The 22782-nt window shown below is 38.1% G+C and overlaps 1 long non-coding RNA gene across 1 annotated transcript in view; it reads left to right on the top strand.

The window, feature by feature from the left end:
- The first annotated feature begins 5182 nt into the window (after positions 1 to 5182).
- LOC110295082 (uncharacterized) overlaps positions 5183 to 22782 on the top strand; it is a 98640-nt gene continuing 81040 nt past the window's right edge. Inside the window, exon 1 of the long non-coding RNA XR_002378004.3 lies at positions 5183 to 5320. This is a non-coding gene — a long non-coding RNA (uncharacterized LOC110295082). The remainder of the gene's footprint in view (positions 5321 to 22782) is intronic.

Here is a 22782-nt window from a genome sequence, read left to right as displayed (position 1 = left end):
TGGCTGAAAACACCTAAAGAAATGTTCAAAGTCCTTAGTGATCAGAGAAATGCAAGTCAAAACAACCCTGAGATTCTACCTTACACTGGTCAGGATGGCTAAGATCAAAACATCAGGTGACAGCAGATGCGGATGTGGAGAAAAGCAGAGAGGATGTGGAGAAAGAGGAAAACTCCTTTGTTGCTGGTGGGATTGCAACAACCCCACCACTCTGGAAATCGATCTGGAAGTTTTTCAGAAAATTGAAAATAGATCTACCTGAAGACACAGCTATACCACCTGTGGGAAGATGCCCAAAAGATGTCCCATCATGCCACAGGGGCATGTGTTCCACTATGTTCATAACAGCCTTGTTTGTGATAGTCGGAAGCTGGAAATAAGCCAGATGTCTCCGAAAGAAGAATGTATATAGAAAATGTGGTTCATTTACACAATGGAATACTATTCAGCTATTAAGAATATGGACTTCCTGAGTTTTGCAGGCAAATGGATGGAATTAGAAAATATCATCCTAAGTAAGGTAACCCAGACCCAAAAAGGACATACATGGTATGTACTCAGTACAATTTGCAAAACACATGAAACTGAAGAAGAACGAAGACCAAAGTGTGGACACTTTGCCCCTTCTTAGAATTGGGAACAAAACACCCATGAAAGGAGTTACAGAGACAAAGTTTGGAGCTGAGACAAAAGGATGGACCATCTAGAGACTGCCATATCCAGGGATCCATCCCATAATCAGCCTCCAAACGATGATACCATTGCATACACCAGCAAGAGTTTGCTGAAAGGACCCTAATATAGCTGTGTCTTGTGAGACTAGGCCGGGGCCTAGAAAACACAGAAGTGGATGCTCACAGTCAGCTATTGGATGGATCACAGGGCCCCCAGTGGAGGAGCTAGAGAAGTATCCAAGGAGCTAAAAAGATCTGCAACCCTGTAGGTGCAACAATATTATGAACCAACCAGTACCCCGGAGCTCTTGACTCTAGCTGCATATGTATCAAAAGATGGCCTAGTCGGCCATCACTGGAAAGAGAGGCCCATTGGACATGCAAACTTTATATGCCCCAGTACAGGGGAATGCCAGGGCCAAAAAGTGGAAATGGGTGGGTAGGGGAGTGGGGGGAGGGTATGGGGGACTTTTGGGATAGCATTGGAAATGTAATTGAGGAAAATACGTAATAAAAAATATTTAAAAAATAAGTGGATATTAGCCAAAAAAAAAAAAGACAAGAAAAAACCCATACAGAACACACAAGATATAGTCCACAGAATTCAAAAGGCTCAACAAGTAAATATTTCTCTAAAAAAAAAATCACACCAAAAATATCATCATATCATATATCTAAAACAGTTTAAAAGTAATAAAAACTTTCAAATGCATTTGCTTTAGAGAAGAAAATACACATTTCCATCCTCATTATGGTTAACCTTCCTTTTTAAATCTTCTTGATTTGAAAATACCTAGACACAATGCTGCACATGTCTTTGAGGGTACTTCCTGAGAATGGAATACTCATGTTGAATGTTTCAGCATTGTCCCAGGATCAAGAGTTACAGAAGAAATGAAGGAGGAGAAAGAGAATAGGCAGCTGCACATGAACAATTTCCCCTCTACTTCCTGATCAACCTACACATGAGTGAGTCTACACCGCTGCAACCCACTACTGCTTACAGGCTTTGTTACAATGAAGATCACTATTGCCTAAACCATAAGCCAGTTTAAACCTCCTCTCCTTAAAGTGGTTTCTTTCAGGTATTTGGTCACAGCAAATAAATATATAAATAGGTAGGTAGGTAGATAGATAGATAGATAGATAGATAGATAGATAGATAGATAGATAAGATGATCAGCAAATAAGTAATTAAAGAAGAGGAAGCAAAATAAGCAAAACAAGAGGTAATACAAATTGTGTCTGTTGGTGAAGGCATGTAATTCCAGTGGTAGGATGAGGAGACAGACACAAATGTTCAAGGCTAATATAGGTGCCAAAGCAAGTTCAAAGTCTTTCTAGACAACCTAGTAGGATGTCAACTCAAATATAAAAGTAAAGTATAAGGTCAGAATGTTGTCAGAAGGTAGAATACATAGCCCAAAGTTCATAGCACAGTAGTGGTGAGAATCTAAGTTCTCATCATACCATTAACCACCAGCATCTCTGGTTTCCACGGGGAAACCAAATCCTGCCAACAACCACAGAGATCAAGTTTAAATCACATTCTCCTTCCACACCTTGTTACTTTAACCAATACTTGGATCACTGACTTCTGAAAGTCTCAGACTCAAATCAATAGACATCTGATAGGTGGAATCCAGATTCTAATCCACAGACAAATCATATGAGGAGTGTTGCCCACTTTAGAATCTGAAAGTTTGGGCTAATTCATTCCATAAAAAGACATAGAAAAACCTAGATTGGCCCAAGAAATTTCATTTTGATTTCTTTGTATGTAAAACCAAATCAAACTATCTAAATCATTAAATAAAATATACTTTCTAATATTGTGAATAATGTGAATTTAAATTACAAAATAATTAGTTATAATAATGATCATCTATATTTGAACCACTTACCACCTACCAAGGAGTATCTTGGAAGGATTTGTAACAAAACATGAAATTATATTCTTCTAATCTTTAATGATGTATTAAGCATCTTAATTAGATTTTGTAAGATTTTTGGATCTCAACCAGACCTCTAAAATATCAGGCAAATATTACTTAAAATTTCTACAACAATGCTGATTTGAGTTTCTAGATCTGTTAAAAGTTTTCTCTAGCATGCTGTTCTGTAAGACTTTACAAACACATAGTTAACACTATGCGGCTACATATCTCAGGTAATAATATCAAATAAATATTTAAGCAGTTTATAATAGCTTTTTTTCTTTGGGAGTTAAGAAGTAATGATTCTTAGATGAATGGCTTACTTTCAAGCTCACATTTATTACTCAGTGTTGAACTTTTACATTTCCAATAAAGAAATGTATTCAGTGGCTTATAATTATGATATCAGAGCATATGATTTTAAAATGACACACTAGTCTACACTTGTACAAAACAGCAATTGATATCAACATTTGTGGAAACCTGGCAAGTGGTAAGCAATTCAATTTTATATAATCAGGTTGAAAGTTACAAATATGTGAAAGTTAAAAGACATTTTCTATTCACTATCAGTGAGGCATACTGATATACTATAATTTTCCCTGGATAATAAAAACTAATGTTAAGAGATTTTAAAAAGGGACTACAAGTAGCAGGATTTGATATGGTTATTATCTATAAAAGTGTCAAAATCAAATATATTTTAGGAAATATTTGTATAAAGTTTTACATATTGAAAACTGTTTTCACCTAGTACAATGTAGGAAATGTGATAGCTCAGAGCTATTCTTGATATCTATGTAGAAGTAGATGTATTTCATATATGCCATTTCCATTTAGATGTATCAGCCCTGGGGACAAATTGAGAAGACTGACCAGAACAAAGCTAATCGCTCTGGGCCTTTCATGGTTGGTAGGATCAGCCCTTTATATGAACTCATCCAGTTGTTATATGACATCCATACTGCAGTTAAATGGTTCAAGTAACTCAAGTAACAAAGATATTCAGAAAATGTAGCTGATCCCACATCTAGGTAGCCTCTCAGGAGGTGTGCTATCCATAAAAGCATTAAAGTTAAGTGCCTAACATGAGCTGAACAAGGACAACAACAGTAGACTTTTTGAGATGTGTTTGGGAAGGTTCACAAGGCTGAAACCCTACCCAAAGAACTATGGGAAACTAAGGAAAGTTGAGGTGAGATTCTCTGGGGGAGAAATAAATTCCCCAAGGAATAACACACCAACTGATTGCCCAATGCCATTCAGCCCAGAAAATATACAAACAGGTAGCATTATACAGACTGAGCAAATTATATTTAGGAAATATATATATATATATATATATATATATATATATATATATATACATATATACATATATATGTACATATACATGTATGTATATATATGCACATACATACATATATGCTGCATATAATAACAATTACTTAAGAGGGGGCATAAATTTGAGAAAAATGAAGGATATATAGGAAGGCTTAAAGGAAGGAAAGAGAAGAAGAAAATTATACAATTACATTATAATCTCCAAAATAAAAGAAGAGCATTATACATAGTGTGTATGGCAAAGGGCTCATTGTATTAAATAATTACACTTATAAACATTTATAAATGCTTATAAATTATTCTTATAAATGTTTCTCAGAACAACATAATTGTTTTGGTAAAAATAAATAATGATTACAGTCACACCATTTGGAATTGTCTACAGCTACCATGCATGCATGTACAATAAATTATAGTCTCTCAGCAAATTTTCTCAGGAACAATAAATTACTATTCATGATAGTCTTTATACTGTACACTGAACATTTAGACCCTTTTACACTACAGTACTGCAACTGTTTGTTCTTTACCAATATCTCCCTAGTTACCACCACCCTGACCCCTGGCAACATTCCTATTTTCTGTTTTTATGGGGTAACTTTTTCATGAGTTTAGTTTACTTGTTTGTCAAGTTTAGTTGTTTATGAGTTTAGTTTGTTCATTTCTTTGCTTCCTAAATTGTCATTTTTTGTTTGCTCTTCACTTATGAATGATACCATGCTATATTTGTGTTTCACCATATTTCACTCTCTACAATGTCTTTCAGTCATGAGTTCTGCCACAAATGCAATGTCTCATTCTTTTAAAGGGCAGAATTAAATTAAAAGAAATTGATTAAAATGATATTCTTTAAATCTTCTTTCTCACTGAGAAAATAGAACGTAAAGCATACCAACACTTTAAAGTTATAATTTAATTACCACTTTTAAGAATGTGGAACAGCAGTATTATGGAGAAATGGTTGGAAAATTAAAAAAAAAATCTAACTATTCCAATCTAGCAATGAGTTAAGCAAACTGAAGAGGAAAATAATACACATAAAAGAGGAGTGAGAAGGAAAAAAAAACAGCAGATAAATTGTAAAACCGGGGGCTTTGATACATTCCAGAACGGTTTCCGTGTCGTTATTCGTACAAGGCCCTTGTCTCTCTCCGTCTCTCTCTACCCCCCATTTGGTTCTTAGGAGGAGGTCCCCTCGTGACCCTCGAATAACTGGACCTACTGGACGGGTCAAGTGGCGCCCGACGTGGAGCACGAGGTACAACCACCCTTCGGACAACGGATTAAAGAGGTACCGCGCAGACAGTGAGACAGTGGGACAGTCCCCTGCCACTTCGCTCGAGTGTCGCGGATGGACGTCGGGAGGTAAGCCTAGGCATTCAGTTGTTGTCCCATCAACCATGGGGAATTTAGGTCAAGAGATGAAGGGTTCTCTTAAGGAGAGAGGGATAAGAGTTTAAAAAAAAGTATTTAATAAAATATTTTTGTTTTGTGGATGAGAGATGTCCATAGATGGTATTGAATGGTTCTTAAAATAAAGTAGGCAAAGATATTAATGCTTTGATAAAACAAGGAGATGTCCCTGAGTCCTTTTTAGCAATTGGGGAATCATCAGAGGTCTCCTTAAACAGGTAGAAGAGGGTGGAGAAGGTGCTCGCTTCCTAGCCCTTACTGAAGATTTTTTTAAAAAACTCCCGATCGCCATCTCACAAAAGCGAAACTAAGCTGCTGGTGCACAGTATCTATATTAGAAGGGTTAGCAAGAGAAGGCTACTTGACACTCAATGAATGGAATAAAGTTGTTCAGTCTGTCCTCACTAGAGGCCAATATTTAACTTGAAAGTCAGAGTTTGTGAAAGACAGCCTCCTGGACTGCTGATAAAATCTGTGGTAAAGGCAATTTCGCTGCAGACATAAAACAATTAGGGCTCTCCCCTGGTGTCCTCGCCCAGACGGTACAAGCGGCCCTAAGAGCTTGGCGCGCTGTCCCTGCAGCACCAAGATTATACAAGGGCCCCAAGAGTCCTATGCGCAGTTCATTGCCAGATTACAGGAAGCAGCTGAGAGAATTTTAGGACCTGAGGAAAGTGAGGGTCTGTTAGTCTGACAACTTGCTCTTGAAAACGCCAATTCGACATGTAGGGCTGCCCTGAGAGGTAAAACCAAGAGTTTAGATATGAATGGTATGATCAAGCTTTGTAATGAGGTAGATGTGTTTTCTCAACAAGTTTCTAAGCCTATTAACCTGGCCATTGGGGCTGCTCTAACTCTAGCTCCAAGATTGGTGCCGAGCCCCATTGGCCCGAGTTAGAAGTAGACATCTGTGTCCTCACATTGGGTGCAGATGCCGCCTGGGGCACACCTGATCATTATATGCCTCAATTAACAGCAGTTAACACAGGTAAATTTGGACCCCCTCCCCAAAAGACTTTTTTCTCATCATCGGATGAGTGTCCAGACTTTTACAAGGCCTAACGGTGATTCCTACAGTGGTTAGTCACTGCCACACAGGGACCACTTACCCTTAGGGCTGGAGAGCACATAGCCCAAGCCTTACCACTCCCACTATTCGGCCATTTCCCTTATATGAAAGAGGAGCGAGGACCATCCTCCCCGGGATCCTCAGAAGTCTACTGGGCACAGAAAATAACTGATTCACGGCCCATGCTGACTTTGTTTCTAGAGGACAAACAGTTTCAAGAGCTCCTGGATACCAGGACAGATGCGACAGTAATTTCCTCAACACATTGGCCTGCAGCCTGGCCCTTACAGCCCACTAAGGGATGGTGTAATGCACTGATCATAAAATTTACTGCTAAAGGGAGGAACTTAGAGGCTTAGGAAAGTTCTCGCCCTCTCACCTGGGGCCTAAGATTGTATCAAGATAACTATGACAATGGCCTGACCTTTAAGGTTCAGCTTCTTAAAACCATCCCTAACAATCATAAAGCATCCATAGGACTTCCAGGTACCCGCCCCCCTGTTCCTGCCCTAGGGCGTGCTATGACTCTGTTTCAGCCCACTCTCCCTGCAGGGAGGCTCCCCTCTTCCACTGATTTACTGTGGTCTACATTGAATGCTTCTGCTTTAGCCTTGTTGGATGAGATACAAAGAGATAATGCGTCAGAATTTGAAGATTGTTGGATGTGATTTTCTGCTTCCCCACCCTTTTATGAGGGCATAGCCTTATTTGAAAATTTTACCCCGATTTCAGATACTAGGCAGCTTCCCTTCAAGTCAGTTCAGCTTACCTTGACAGAACTCTGGGGTAAGAAGTTGTGTGTTGGGGCCAGACATGCTTCCGCCAAGGCCCTTGCTAGAGATTTACAATAACACGTTTAGGAGTAAATAAAAATGGGTTTTAAAGAGACTTCATAAAGGTCAAAATATAGCTCAATTCTTACTGTTATCTTATTTACAACTCCCCAATCCTACATTGTCAAAAAATTCATAGAATAGGTTTATAAGTTAAAAAATCATTTCCTAAAACGTATATAATTCATTTTGTCAATGGTGTTTTTGTTGTTTGCAAAAAATAGAGAGCGTTCTTGCAGATGGCTATAAAATATTTGACTAAGTGTGGACTGATAATGGCTTCAAAAAAGATTTAACATGGTAAACTTCTAGGCTATTTGAGACATTCAGTGTATAGAGATTGTGTGTTTTCTCAAAAATTTGCCCTCAGATTAAATAAATTAGAAGTTTTGGATGCTTGCCAGAAATTGTTAAAAATTTTTGGACTTTAATCTTGGTTTGACAAGTTGCCTCCTACAAACAGGAGAAAAAAGAAAGAGATAGAGAAATGGATTTTAGAACTCTCCCAGGGACAGAGAGAAATCAGGGGACGCCCTGTTTTATTCTCTCTGGCCCCTACAGGAGAAGCTCTCTACCCTCTTTCTATTGTCTATGTTTGGTGCACCAATCACGTGTCAATTCATGTATGTCTTGTTTCGTTGTCTAAATGATTGTTTCGTTGTCTGAATGACTGACTGTTTTATGTTTCATGTTAAAAAAAAAAATGGTTAAAACTTTACCTGCTAAATCACTCTCAGTTTGTACAACTGAGGCTCAGAGGCCCCTCCCTTTAGCCAAAAATCAAGCACAGCAGGAGAGGTCCTGCTGAAAAACTGTTTTTAAAGAAAAAGAATCTGCAACCTCTTAGTTCTAAGGCAAATAAGCTGATAGTTGTTTTTTTTTCCTAAAAAATTATCTACAATTCTGTGATTATTGTGTTTAGCAAATGACAAAGTGTGTTTTTATCTTATAAGTATAGCTATAAAAAGTAAAATTCTTTGATTGATCTAAATTTAAAAGATTCATATAGCCACTTCATTTGGTTCTTGACTGATCTTAAAGGTATAAATATGATCTATATATCTTGGTCATAGAGAATTGGCTTATAAGTTATTTGGGTATGATTAAAAAGGTATAACACTGGTTACAAAGTTAGCTTAAGTAGTAACTCAGGGCTAGAGTCATTTTCAAACAAAAGCACATGGCATAAACCAGCCCAGAAAACTAGTCCCCTAAAGATACTTCTAAATTGAGATAGAATTTTATGTAATTCTTATCCTAAAAAGTAGACTTATAGAGATAAGATTTTAAAACAATGTGTCTTTAATGGAACATTAAAATTTGCACTGTCATACATTCATGAATTAACAGCCAAACTTTGTAGCGTGATAGTGATGTTTCTAGTATTGATTTTAAGGAGAATAAATTGTTTAAAATTGGGTCTTACTTTCCAAAAGTTATAGATATATTCTAATATTACAATGGAAGCTTAAAAATTATGGTTAAAATTGCCAGTGTTCCATTGACTGCAGCTTGCAGTTTGATTTCAAATTTAAGATCTTTAATTCACCTGTATATTGTAATTAAGATAATTATAAGAGTAATCATCTTTAAGAAAGAGTATCAAAAATTAGAGGCATAGACAGTTAAATTGTTCCTCTAAAATAGGTCCTTATTACAGGAAGGCCAAAATGCTCAGATTAAAAAATATTTTACGTTTGAGTTAATGCAGGGCTCAAGGCAGCCCCCAAAAAGCTTGTAACCTTCTTTAATCTTGCAAACAGAGCCTAAGAAAGTTTCCCCTGTGTTCAAAAGAATTTCTTTTTAGCTTTGTTACAGATCTATTCAGATGTTTAAAATAATGCTTAAATTCGAAGAGTTTTGCTTTTAATGAACTGGTGATCACTAGATAATTTTGCCTGTAGGTATGGCTAACATAGCTTTACAATATGTAAAATTTTTTATTGTCTGCTTCAATACAAAAAACAAAGTTTAAATCTTTCAGTATATATTGTTTCCTAAGTAAAAAGTATTCTATTAGCCAATGCCTCTAAAGGAAAGTTTAAAGTTCTGGGGAATAATTGTTGCTCCATAAGATTCAGAGACAATATTTTTAATATTTAAAGTTTTAGTTATACTGGAAAATTGTGGTACAAATTTGCTTCAAAATTTTTATTTTCAAAACCTCCAAGAAATGTTTTGTCAACAATTTAATGTTACACATGTTACTGAGATATTTTATAATTCTCAAAGGCAAGATATTGTAAAACTTTAAAAACTATACCTTCTTTAAAAACAAAGAAAGAGGGGAATTATATCCCTGTGCACATTATTTGGATCACATTTTGTTTTTGGAAAAACTGGATATAATAGTGTCTAGGGCAGATAAAAAGGATCCACTTATTGGCACATGCCATGATCCTGTTCAGATACTTAATATGGGGGAAAGAGGGAATGTTTCTGTTTCTTCCACAGAATGCTACAAGAGCATGCTAGCTTCCAATGTGACAGGCTGACCTGTGACCTGTGAGTGCCCTGACAGTGGTGACCAGAAAGCTGTGTTGAGTGCACAAAAGAGGAAAAATCGGAGAGCAGCCACTTACAAACAGATAAAGGAACTTCCTATCTCCACCATGGGCTGCAGCAAGGAGTACCAACCTGGCGCCAACTTAAAATAAAAACTGAAAGACCCCCGGAGGGAGACCCTCACTCAAGCCTCGGGACAGCCGAGAACCCAAGAAGACACCGAGACCAAACTCAGAATATAGGAAGGAAGATTTAATAAAGCCACAACAAGAAAGCACATGGACCAGAGCTCTGGGGTCGAAACTCATACACCAAGCATGGTGTAGAGGAGGATCGACTACGGCTCAAAATTTTTACAGGCTTATATAGGAAAATACCAAGGGGGGAAGCGGGGCAGGGAAAGTACAAGTTTGCGTAACTGAGGGTTTTTGCCAAGGGAGTTTTACGTAACCATGGGGTCGTGTCCTATATTTGGCAATGTACCCGATCTATTGGAACATTCTGAGGTTTGTTCCAGGAAACCCTTATCTCAAAAATGTTCCTGGCACAGTCCTCAGTTGGGAGGGGTTGGACTCTGGGTTGAAGAGTTCAGGTAGACTCTGGGGTGAAGAGTTCAGGTGGCCAGTAATTTTCCACTTTCAAAACAACTAAAAAAGCTGACTCGTGAGGCAAAAAGACTGGTACAGAGAATGTACAAGATGCTTTTGTCAGAGACACTGTTTTTGGCCATTCAGGCCAACTCCCCTATAGCTATGAAAGTTTGTGTACCTTACCTATATGCTTATTGTTAAATAATTTTAAGAGTTAAGGTCGCCAATCTTGGCAAGTCTTTTCATATTCATTGTAATTCTTGTCATTTAACTAATTGTGTAGATCCCAAATTAGATAAGGAATCTGCTGTTATGATTTGGTTAAAAAGACCTGCTTATGTTTTGCTGCCTGTATAGTTAGGAAATGTGTCTTGGTTCGAGAATTCGAGAATGCAAACTTTAAAAAGGTATCTACCACAGCTTTAGATCAGCAGCTACGTACTGCCCATTTTGTTAATAATAAGCATAGGAATATTTCCATAGCTTTGTCAGAGCAACATATTATATACATAAAAATTTGGAGACAAAAGAGGTCTTAGAAGTGTAGTAGTCTTAGGACAGGATATAGCATCCTAGAAAGTCCTTGAGCTGACCATGGGCTTGAAATTCAGGAAGACCGTTGCCTATTCAGTGACATTCAAAATTGCTTCTGACATTACACTATCACTTTGAATAAAAGCTAGGTCACTGCCTTACACAGGAATTTATCATCATCTAGGAGGAAGGAAGTTTAAGACCTAAAAAGAAACCAGAGTAGATACTTAGAACTATAGATAGCTAAGTTACACCCATACACACGTATTTACAATGGCCTAGGGGAAAGGTGGACTACTAAAACTGGTTTTCAACCTCCCCCTGGCTTTCGACCTTGTTGCCCTCCCTTTTAGGGCCCCTATTGGGACTTCTATTGTTCTCCTTCAGTCCTTGGGCATTTCAAAAATTGACCCTCTCCGTTCATGGTGGCGCACGCCTTTAATCCCAGCACTTGGGAGGCAGAGGCAGGCAGATTTCTGAGTTCGAGGCCAGCCTGGTCTACAAAGTGAGTTCCAGGACAGCCAGGGCTACACAGAGAAACCCTGTCTCGAAAAAAAAAAAAAAATTGACCCAATTTGTTAAATCTCAAATTGATTCATCTCTTTCAAGCGCATTTGTTTCAGTTCATTACCATCGGCTGGACATTGGTGATAACAAGCAGGTTACTGAAGAAGAGTCAGATGTGGATGCCGCTTCATCACCCTCTTCTCCTCGGGGAGAGAGACTCAATTTCCATAAGATGCTTAAGTAAGATCATTCCCCTCCCCCGAAATTCAACCATCAGTCTCATGCCACGAATCATTTATAGATTGCCGTAGTCTGTGCTTCTGACATGGTAATATACATTCTCACCACATTGGAAACTGAACAGTCATCCCAGGCTAGACACATCGAAAAATTGGAACTTGAAGCCGTCACCCGTGAGAGTTGTAAGACTAAGTACTGCACAGAGATTAGTCTGGAAGCTGTTAGACAGTCTCTGAGAGGCATGTCTGATTGCATGAAGGTTGAGTGCCCTAGGGTCCTTCCCCCAGGAAAAACGGCACGGGAGCAGGTCAGGGTTACTCTGGGTAGAAGTCTGTGGGCCTAAGAGTCAATCCTGTACATGGCCCCTAACATTGCACACTGGGGATCAGACCTCTACCTCTACCCACGGAGCTTGCTTCGTTCCTAAATCCCTTGGCTGGCCCAGGTTATACCCAACAGACTGGGACCATTAATTCAAGCCTCATAGATGACTTGTCCTTGTGTCCTTCGTGGTTTTAAGAGAATCACCCGGTGAGCAAACAGACGTTTAGGCGATCATTAAAAACGTGGCTACAAATTTATTATACATTATGCCTTTATAAAAATATTAAAACGGGGGAGATGTTGGGAGCTATTAAGACAACTCTTGATCTCTGAATTGGGCCTCTCCCCCAGAGAAGAAAAGGGGGTCAAAAGCGGGCCACCGACACACCGATTCCGAGAATGTTCCAGCCCTAAGCCATTGCCGATGTCCTGACCACACCCTGATACCAAGTTCCTGCTTCCCCGTGTACCTGCCAAAAGAAAGAATTTCTATTGCCCCCCTCCCATAAGTACTTCTCCTTTTGCTTGTATTACCCTACCCCTCCCACTGATAAGTATCTGTACTTCCCCTTTTGCTTGTGCATTTAAGCCTTAGACCTTTTTCAATAGATCGGGGCTTTGATACATTCCAAAAAAAAAAAAAAAAAAATTGATAAAACCAAAGCTATTCTACATGTTACTGGAGAAAAATTCATAAATCTCTACCCATATAGATCCCAATGGTTAGTTTGGGTTGCCAACTTGGTAAGTCCCAGTGCCTAAAGGATGTTAGAAGTAGCAAGAGTCACTAAAGGCCAGGCTAATCTTTGGGGAGGGCTGTCTTCTGGGTGTGGCCTTAGTTAATCCTCTCACTAGCTTCATCTTCACTTAGGAGTTGTGCAGGGAAGAGGATGGCTGAGGGAAAGGCTGCTAGTGCCTCTGTCCAGAGGACAGCTGTACCCAGGGGCCCTATGTGCATCTTGGTAAAATCTTGTGTTCATTATGCATAGTTGTCATCTGAATGTTACATCCTAAAGGAGAACACATGGTTAAGAGTAGAGCTAGTGGCTATGGTGGAATTGACAAAAGGGTTCTTCTTGAACATGGAACTGCTAAGCCATGTCTGGACAGTGTGGGGAAATTCATGTTGCTAGGCTAACTGGAGGGACACAGGTTCACAGGGCAAGGTCTGCAGGTGTGTTGAGACTGACATCCTAAGAGCCCCTGCCATAGGTATGTCTCCCAGCTGCCCGGTGTGGAATACATTTGTTAAGTGGGAAGATCCCTTCTACATATGCTAGTATATCGATCTGGTGATAAACTTAGGAATGCTATACTTAGTGTGATCTGTTGCTTTGTGTTTTCCTTGTAAGCTGAGACTGAGCTAATGCAGAATTTAATTGTAACTTTGCCAGTACATCTATCTAGAGGCCTGCTGCCATTTTTGTCTTCTATGAAATTTCTGTTGCCAAGGAAGACAGGATTACAATTTTGTCTGACAGATTGAGATGGCATGGTGTATTCTTGGTTATCAAAATCCTTGTGTAGTGTGGGTTTTTTAATTGGTGAATATTCACAATGTGGGGAAAGCATGGTACATACTTATAATCTCAATTACCCAAGTGTGTGTACGCTTGCAGGATCTAGAAGGACACATCAAGCTGAGCTGCTTGTGACTGGGTGACTTTGTTCTTGCTTTCTTGTGTTTTGTTTCCTGTAATGCATATACTAAAAAAAAAATAAACAAAAGCTTCTTAAAAAAAAAAAGAAAGATGGATGGGATTAGTGAGGCACATTTTTGGTGTGTCTGTAAGAGTATGTCCAGAGAGGTTTAACTAAAGAGGGAAAAGATCCATATATGCAGTGATCCCAGACTAAATAATAAGGGGGAAAAGAAAAAACCACTGAGTGAGGGTGTTTTCCCTCTGCTTCTTGATCCACATTTATATAATCCTGCTGCTGACACTGACTTTCTTTGTTATGATGAGCTCTGTCGTTTAAGCCATGAGTCCAATCAATTTTTCCTACTGCAAGATCCTTCTTATCACAACAGCAAGAAAGGTAACTAATGCACTGATGCCCCAGTTGGGCTTGTTTGCTCTCTTCACTTGTTTTGGCAATTTTGTACAATTTCAGGTCATCTGAAAAGATGGTTTTTCGGTTGAATAAATTCCTCAATGAGCATGGCCTGGTATAGGCAAGCCTGGAGAACTTGTTTTTGAATGTTTGACATCTATAAATCAATGCTTGTTTTAAGAGCTCTAACTATAAAATTAGTTAATTTAATAAAAACAGACCCATTCACATCCAAAAATTCTTCAGTAAGAATTTTTGTAAGACCCAAAACCTCTGGAGTCAATGCCATCTCTTTATATGTGGTCCGAGTGTTTATGAGGAAGAAAAATGGTGAAACCATAAGAAACAAGCCAGTAGGTAGCACTCATTCATGCTTACCTCCTTCAGCTACTGACTTCAGGTTCCTACTTTGAGTTACTTCCTTGTCTTCCTTAATGACAAACTGTGAAATAGAGCAGTAAGTAGAAATATGTTTTTCTTACCCAAGTTGTTTTGGTCAACAGAAATCCTGACTAAGCATACAAGGAATATAAAGAGAAATGACTGAAATTATCAATATCAGTACTGAATGAAATAGTATCATTTTAGATGCTCTCTATATTAAAGGCCTTATCAAGGTATATAAGTAGTTCTGTGACCATAATTTCAGTATAGATGAAATAAACATTTCATAAAAAACAGAATTTACTATTGCTCACTCAAGAATTTTTATATATGAATTGGCCTGTGACTATTACTTAATTTTACAGTTATTGTTCTTGTAACAAAATAGACAGAGATACCTTCATTGACAAATTATATCAAATATTTAAGTAAGAAAAATATAGCTGGTCTACATAAGATGTTCCAGGAAGTAAAAATGTCAGGGAAATGTTTAACCTGTTTTAAACAAAATTATCATAATAAATTTGGGCAAATGATGAGTCTAACAAAACTTTAGAGAATACACTTAAAATGAAAGGAAAGGGAAAAATTTTGCAAAATATAAACAGATGAGTCCTTAAGAACATATTAGACCACTGATTAAAAAAAAACTAACTTGATCATGCATTCTGTACACAAGTATGTGGAACTAGAAGGCCACTTCACTAAACAAAGCCGAGTTAATATATCTATAGTTCTTCATCAATAAACAAAAGAAGAAAACCAAGAGAGAATCCATCTTTGGGTATGAAAACGCCTGTCTACAGTCAATTTTATGTACTGAAAAGGTGGAGGAGGGGAGAAGAAAAGAAACGCAAAACCATCTCAGCAGACATAAGACAAAGTTTGACCCAAATCAAACTCCAAACAGAATAATGATTCTTGGAAAAATCACAATTCTTTAAGAATTTCCTTAACCTTGGGTACATTTTGAATATGAGAGTTATGAGAGTGAACTGTGGTATTATCTGGCTATACCCTAGACACTCTTTTCCTGGGAAGGCAGTGGCAATACAGGCCCAGGATTAAGATAGGCAATTGTCACTTTCCTTCCCATCCACATATTCCAGTTCTCCAATCTCAACCCCAGCCCAGTAACAGACCACTGCACAGCTCTGTCTCTCTTCTTTTTTCCATTCCCTGTAAATCACACCCATCCTCATGATAAATCCAGCTTTTTAAATTTCTGCACATCCTCACTCTTTTCATGTCAACTCCCAGTTCCTTGACACAGAGACTCAAGACCTCTATGGAAGAGTTAGGAGAAGGATTGAAGAAGATGAAGGGGATGGAAACCCCATAGGAAGACTGGATCAACTAACCTGAATGTCTGGGAGCTCTCAGAAACTAAGCCATCAATCAAAGAGCACACATGGGCTGATCCAAGTCCTTGGGCACATATGTAGCAGAGGAGCACCCTCTCAGAGTCTAAAGGGAAGGGGATGGGATGAAGAACTCTAGGAGGAAGTACTGGGAAGTGGGGCAACATTTGGGATGTAAAGAAATAAAATAATTAATTGAGAGAGAGAGAGAGAGAGAGAGAGAGAGAGAGAGAGAGAGAGAGAGAGAGAGAGAGAGAGAGAGAGAGAGAATTTCACTGAACTTCTTGATGGAGACTCTAAAAGCCTGGATCAATGTTCTACAAATTTGAAGAAATTTAGAGAGTATCCCAGACTACTAAATCCAGCAAAACTTTCAAGTACAATAGATATAGAAATAAAGACATTCCAAGATTAAAAACCACATATATGAGGTGTCTACAATATAGCTCTACAGAAGGCACTAGAAGGAAAACCTCAACCTGAAGAGGTTGAACACACCCAGGAAATTACAAGAAATAAAAGATCTCTGACACACAAATTAAAGTGAGTCAGATGTGTGAAGCCCTACACTACCATCACCACCACTACCATCACCACCACCATCCCCACCACAACCACCACCACCACAACAACAACAGAATGGAAGCAACAAACACTGCTCATTGGTAACTCTCAACATCAATGGTCTCTGTCTCTACCCCATGCCCAAAAAGACACAGACAAAAAGATTGGATTAAAAAAAAAACCAGTATTCATCCCTTTGCTATATCGAATAATAAATAAATAAATAAATAAATAAATAAATAAATAAACCTTAAGATCAAGGATAGATATCACCTCAGGGCAAACACCAAAGAGAGAAATGCCAGAGCTAACTGATATCATAAAGAAACAAAGACAAGCAAAAGCTTATACTCCATCAAATAATTTAAAACAAATGTATAATTTTCTTGATATATAACAGCTACCAAAGTTGATTCAAAATCATGTAAGCAGTTTAAAACGACCTATAATCCCTAGTGAAATAGAAGCAGTAATTAAAAGGCATCCAACAAAATCAAGCCTGGGGCTAGATTTTTGTTTTTGTTTTTGTTTTTAGCACAGAAGTATACCAGCTTTCCAAAAGAAGTAGTTCTAATACTCCTGAAATTCTTAGACAAAAATAGAAACAGAAGGATCATTAACCAGTTCTTTTCATGGTGCTACTACTTCCCTGATACCTAAACCATGAAAAGACTTACAGATGAATTTCTCATATGAACATAGATCCAAACGGTCACAATAAAAATACTTGCAAACTGGGTCCAAGAACACATAATAAAGATCAAAGATCATCCTCCATGATCAAGTAGGTTTTATCTCAGAGATGCAGTAATGGTTCAACATACTTAATGTAATACATAGTATAAAATAATGGAAAGACAAAAACATATGATAACCTCATTTGATGCACAATCAGCCTTTGACAAAATCCAACATCGCATCATGTTAAAAGTCTTGGAGAAACTATGGATGGAAGTACATACCTCAAAATAGTAGAGACAATATCCACCTAGAGATATGGTCAACGCATTTCAACTAAAATCAGGAGCAAGACAAGGTTGTCCACTTTCTATATATCTATTCAATATAGTGCTGGAAGTCTTAGCTAGAGCAATAGGACAACTAAAGATGAACAATGGGATATAAGTAAGAAGGGGAGAAATCAAAGTGTCTTCTATTATAGATAATAGGATTGCATTTATAAGTGACTCTAAATATTGTACAAAAATATCCTATATCTGCTAACCATTTTCAACAAAGTGTCAAGATACAAAATTAATACATAACAGTAAAGAGACTTCCTATATACAAATAAAAAATGAGCTGAGAAAGAAATCAGAAAAATAGTAACTTTCAACAAAATGTTTCAAAAAGGATAAAATTAGTTGGGGTAAATAAACAAGCTAGTGAAACACTTGTATGATAAAAACTTTAAGACATGGAAGAAAAAATTGAACATATCAGGAGATGGAAAGATCTGCTATTCTCAATAGATTGGTAGGATTAATATAGTAAAATTGGTCATCATATCAAAACAATTTACAGATTCGATGTACTCTCCATCGAAATCCAACACAATTCTTCACAGAACTTGAAAGAACAAATTTCAGCTTCATATGGAAACAAGAAAAAATTCAGGCTAGCTAAAACAATCCTGAATAATAAAAGAACTGCTGGGGTATCATGATCCCAGACTTCAAATTGTATTACTGAACAATAGTAATAAAAGCAACATGGTATTGTCGGCATAAAAACAGAAACATTGATGAATGCAATTGAATTGAAAACCCAGGTAATGTATATGGATCTATTTGCATTCTTCTACATGAAGCCCTCCAGTTGGACCAGCAACATTTGTTGAACATACTATTTTTTTCCATTGTATAGTTTTGGTTTCTTTGTCAAAATGAAGTGTCAATAGGTTATGGTTTATTTCTGGATCTTCAGTTCAGGGCCATTGTTCAACCTGTTTGTTTTTATACCAATATCATGAGGTTTTTATTACTATTGCTTTTAGTATAGCTTGAAATCAGGGATAGAGATACCTCCAGAAGTACTTTAATTGTACATGATTGTTTTAGCTATCTTTAAATTTTGAATTTTAAAGGTGAAAAATGTTGTTACAAGGTCTGTGAAGAATTGTGTGGGAATTTTGGTGGGAATTGTATTGAATTTGTAGATTGCTTTTGCCAAGATGATCAATTTTACTATAGTTTTTGGGATATTTTCTTTGTTTACATTTCACGTTATCCCTTTTCCTGGTTCCCCCCCAAAAAAAACCCCTAATCCTTCCCTCCCCTTGCTTCTATGTGTGTGTTTTCCCCACTCATCCACTCCTACCTCCCCTCCCTCGAATTCCCTTACACTGGGACATCCTGCTGTCACAGGATCAAGAGCTGTTTCTCCCATTGATGCCCAACAAGGCCATCCTCTGCTACATATGCAGCTGGAGCCATGGATCTCTCCATGTGTACTCCTTGGTTGGTGGTTTAGTCCCTGAGAGCTCTGCAGGGTCTGATTGGTTGATATTTTTGCTCTTTCTGTGTGGTTGCAAACCTCTTCAGCTCCTTCAGTCCTTTCTCTAACTCGCCCATTGGGGTCCCCATGCTCAGTCCAATATTTAGCTGCGAGCATCTGCCTCTGTATTTGTCAGACTCTGAAATCCTACAGATTCATGAACATAGGAAATCTGTCCATATTGTGATATATCTTACTTAATTTCTTTTTTAAAAACTTGAAGTTCTTCACTTCCTTAGATAGAATCCCATCAAGATATTTTATATTATTTGTGGCTATTGTGAAGGGTGCTGTTCTGTAATTTCTTTCTCAGCCCATTTATTATTTGTATAAAGTAGAATTACTGATTTTTTGAGTTAATTTTATATTCAGCCACTTTGTGAAGGTGTTTATCTATTTCCATTTCGAAGTTTTAAACATTTTTTATTCATCTCTTTAACCTGTTTGAATTTTCCCACATTTCTTTAAGGGATTTATTCATTTCCTATTTAAAATCCTCTATCATATTCATAAGTTTTGATTTAAGGTCATTTTCTTGTGATTCAGTTCTGTTAGGCTATTCAGGGCTTGCTGAAATAAGATAGCTGTTTTCAAATTATCCTTGATCTTACTGATTGATTGGGTTCTAATACTCACCTTTAGCTATCTATGTTTTGGGATGTTTATAGGTTCAGATCCTGATTTCTGAGTTTATTTTCTTTTGGGTGGGAAGGGTTTGGATGTCCCCCATACCACACCACCCCTGCCCTTGGTTTCTGTTTCCTTTCTCTTCTAGCCTGAGTGGTCTGGAATTCTCTTGACAAGTGAGCCTTCAGGTCAAATAGGCTGTCTCCCCTAGGGGTCTTGTGGAGTGTGTGCTCTCTATGATTTTGGGTGACTCTGGGGTCCCTAGTGCCAGTGTTGCTTGGGGTCCTAACATTCAGGAAGGAAATCAGATTTGTGGGCTAACAAATGAGGTGCAGGGCCAGGGTATAGTTTACCACTGCTGGGTGTGCTTTAAGGGGACATGGCTGGTAAAGACTTTGTGGGGGGTGATCTTACCTGGTTGTCCCTATTGCTGAAGACAACACCAACAAAATTCATTGAAAGTTGAGGAGTCATACTCTTTCCCACCTAGAGCCTTCACCTCTACTGACTAGTGTTCATGCTTTTCGAAAGAACTCTGCCCACTACAGAAAGAAAAAGAAAAATACTAAGCCTACTACAAACTGCAGTGTTGGCTTGCTTGAAGATACCAGAGTACAATAGTGGAGCAAAACTTGCAAGACTAACCAAGCAATATTTGATTAGATTTAAGATCCATTCCATAAGATAGATCCCGTCCCTGCTCAGGTGACAAAGAACTTAGAACTAGATATGCCAGGTAGCTGAGGGGCGGGACCCAAATCCTACTGTCCTACTAAAGGAAGCCAGCAATAAAATGACTTTTAGTGACATTCTTTTCTACTCAGAGTTAAGTGGCTTGCTCACTTTCATCAGAGAAACTTCCTCCTACAATAGATGGGAAGAAATTCAGAGTCTCATACAGATAATATGCAGAGAATGTAAGACTGTAGAACACTCAGTGCTAATTAGGATGTCTCTACCTACTCTCTATCTCCAGTGCTCAGCAAACCCTGTATGAGAGGAGAAGAAATGATAGAAGTCAGAGGGGATGAAGGAAATAAAACCAAAATACAGAAGGATTAATTCACATATGAACTCATAGAGACTGAGGCACAATAAACAGGGCCTGCACAGGTCTGGGGCAGATGTGGTCACAGTGCCGAGAGCAGAAGTGGAGAGGAGCCCCTGTATCTAACTTTATCTAACCTTATCTCCATTGATAAATGCTTGCCAAAGCAAAACTGGTTTTCTCTCAAAGACTCTCGCTGGAACAACAAGCCACTCTTAAGGTCATATCCTATGCCCAGCAGTAGAAAGACAACACCAAAGTTATCTTAAAGGTGTTTTAGGAAGTTTCTTGTCTCAAAAGTGATTTGCCAGGACCGTTTTGTTTGGTTTTGGGAACACATTATGGTTTCCTGTTTTGTTTTTATGAGGTTTCTATGTGAGTGAATATGTGTATCTCTATATCTGTATGTGCTTTTAGAGCTTTTAATTTCCACTTTTTATTGTGTTTCTTCTTTTCTATAATTTTTTTATTTTTGTTTTATCTTGGTTTAATGGTTTGAATTCTAATGAGAAAGAGAGAGAAAGGTGTACATTTGGGTGAGTGAGGAATGGAGAGGATTTGGGGGAGAGGAGAGTATAATCAGAATATAATCTTAAAATCTTTGTAAAATTATATTTTTTAAGGGGGAGGGTAGAGGGGATTTTCGAGATAGGATTTGAAATGTAAATGAAGAAAATATCTAATAAAAATGAAATGTAAAATAAACACATTTGTTTTATGTTTTTCCCTGAACTAATGACCCAGCCAATATACATGATTTTCAACTGTGCATTTATATGGTTAAACAAGTTAAAAATCCATTGCGGAGTTATAGTATATGCAATAATTAAATTGTTTTTTAGGTAAGCCATAAATGATTATTTCAATTTTAATAGGTAAATGATCTTTAACATTTCTTTTTTCATCACTTCTTCCTTATAGTGTTTAAGCAGAATGAAAAATTATTCCATAATATCCTTCCCAAATCATAATTCTGTTTTCTTTTTTTATTAGATATTTTCTATATATACATTTCAAATGCTATCCCGAAAGTTCCCTATACCCTCCCTCCACCCTGCTCCCATACCCACCCACTCCCACTTCTTGGCCCTGGCGTTCCCCTGTACTGGGGCATATAAAGTTTGAAATACCAAGGGGCCTCTCTTCCCAGTGATGGCCAACTAGGCCATCCTCTGCTACATATGCAGCTAGAGACACAAGGTCTGGGGGTACTGATTAGTTCATATTGTTGTTCCACCTATAGGGTTGCAGACCCCCTCAGCTCCTTGGGTACTTTCTCTAGCTCCTCCATTGGGGACCCTGTGTTCCATCTTATAGATGACTGTGAGCATCCACTTCTGTATTTGCCAGGCACTGGCATAGCCTCATACAAGACAGCTATACCAGGGTCCCTTCAGCAAAATCTTTCTGTTTTCTACTATGGTTCATGTGTGCAAATTACCCCAATGAGAAATACGGCCTCAAAGTATTTATATAAATGACAAGGATATATATAAGTAAAAAGACAAAATTAAAAAAAAAAAAACCAACCAACCAAACAAACAAACAAAACCCCCCAAAAGGCTTTGTGTTCTAAAGCTACTTGGTCTGTCACAGTCCTTGTTAGCAACCACAATTCTGACCAGACATTGCTGTGATGACCTTTCTGTCACTATTGCAATTTAGAAAAGACTGATTGTTGCCCAGGACCAAAGCCCTGCTAATCCCCCAAGACTATGTTATGGAAACATTTGCTTGAGACTGTTAACAAAGACAACAAATTAGATCATTTTTTTTAAAATCTCTCCATTTCACTCAAAATACTATACATGAAGGAACATTTTGAATATTGTTACAAATGAATATCAGGCAATCCCAAAGTATTTGTTTTAGAAGAATAACAACAGCAAGATTCTGTTCATACTTGTATCTGAAAAAGTTCTGGTTATAAAAGAGCCATGGAAATGCTTAAATGCAAATAAATAATAAAAGAAGAAAGGAAAACTAACAGTAAGGTTTTCTGAATATTAAGGCAGCAATCCCAATTGCGCGGGAACTGAGACTGCATTAGTTAGGGAAGCAGAAACCGGCCTGAGTAGGGCCACAGGCCTCATCCAGCCGGATCAGAGCCGGGGTAGCGGAAGCGCAGGGTTGCCTGACACCCGCCAGCTACCCACGACCCCCGCCGCAGGATTTTGGGACTGCTGGTGAGTGGAACACAGCTTCTGCTCCAATCCAATTGCGCGGGACCTGAGACTGCATTAGTTAGGGAAGCAGAAACCGGCCTGAGTAGGGCCA

This window comes from Mus caroli, unplaced genomic scaffold (genome assembly GCF_978045245.1).
Source record: "Mus caroli unplaced genomic scaffold, Mus_caroli_1 scaffold_4, whole genome shotgun sequence".
NCBI classification, from domain to species: Eukaryota; Metazoa; Chordata; class Mammalia; order Rodentia; family Muridae; genus Mus; species Mus caroli.
This window is presented reverse-complemented; position numbering and strand designations above follow the sequence as displayed.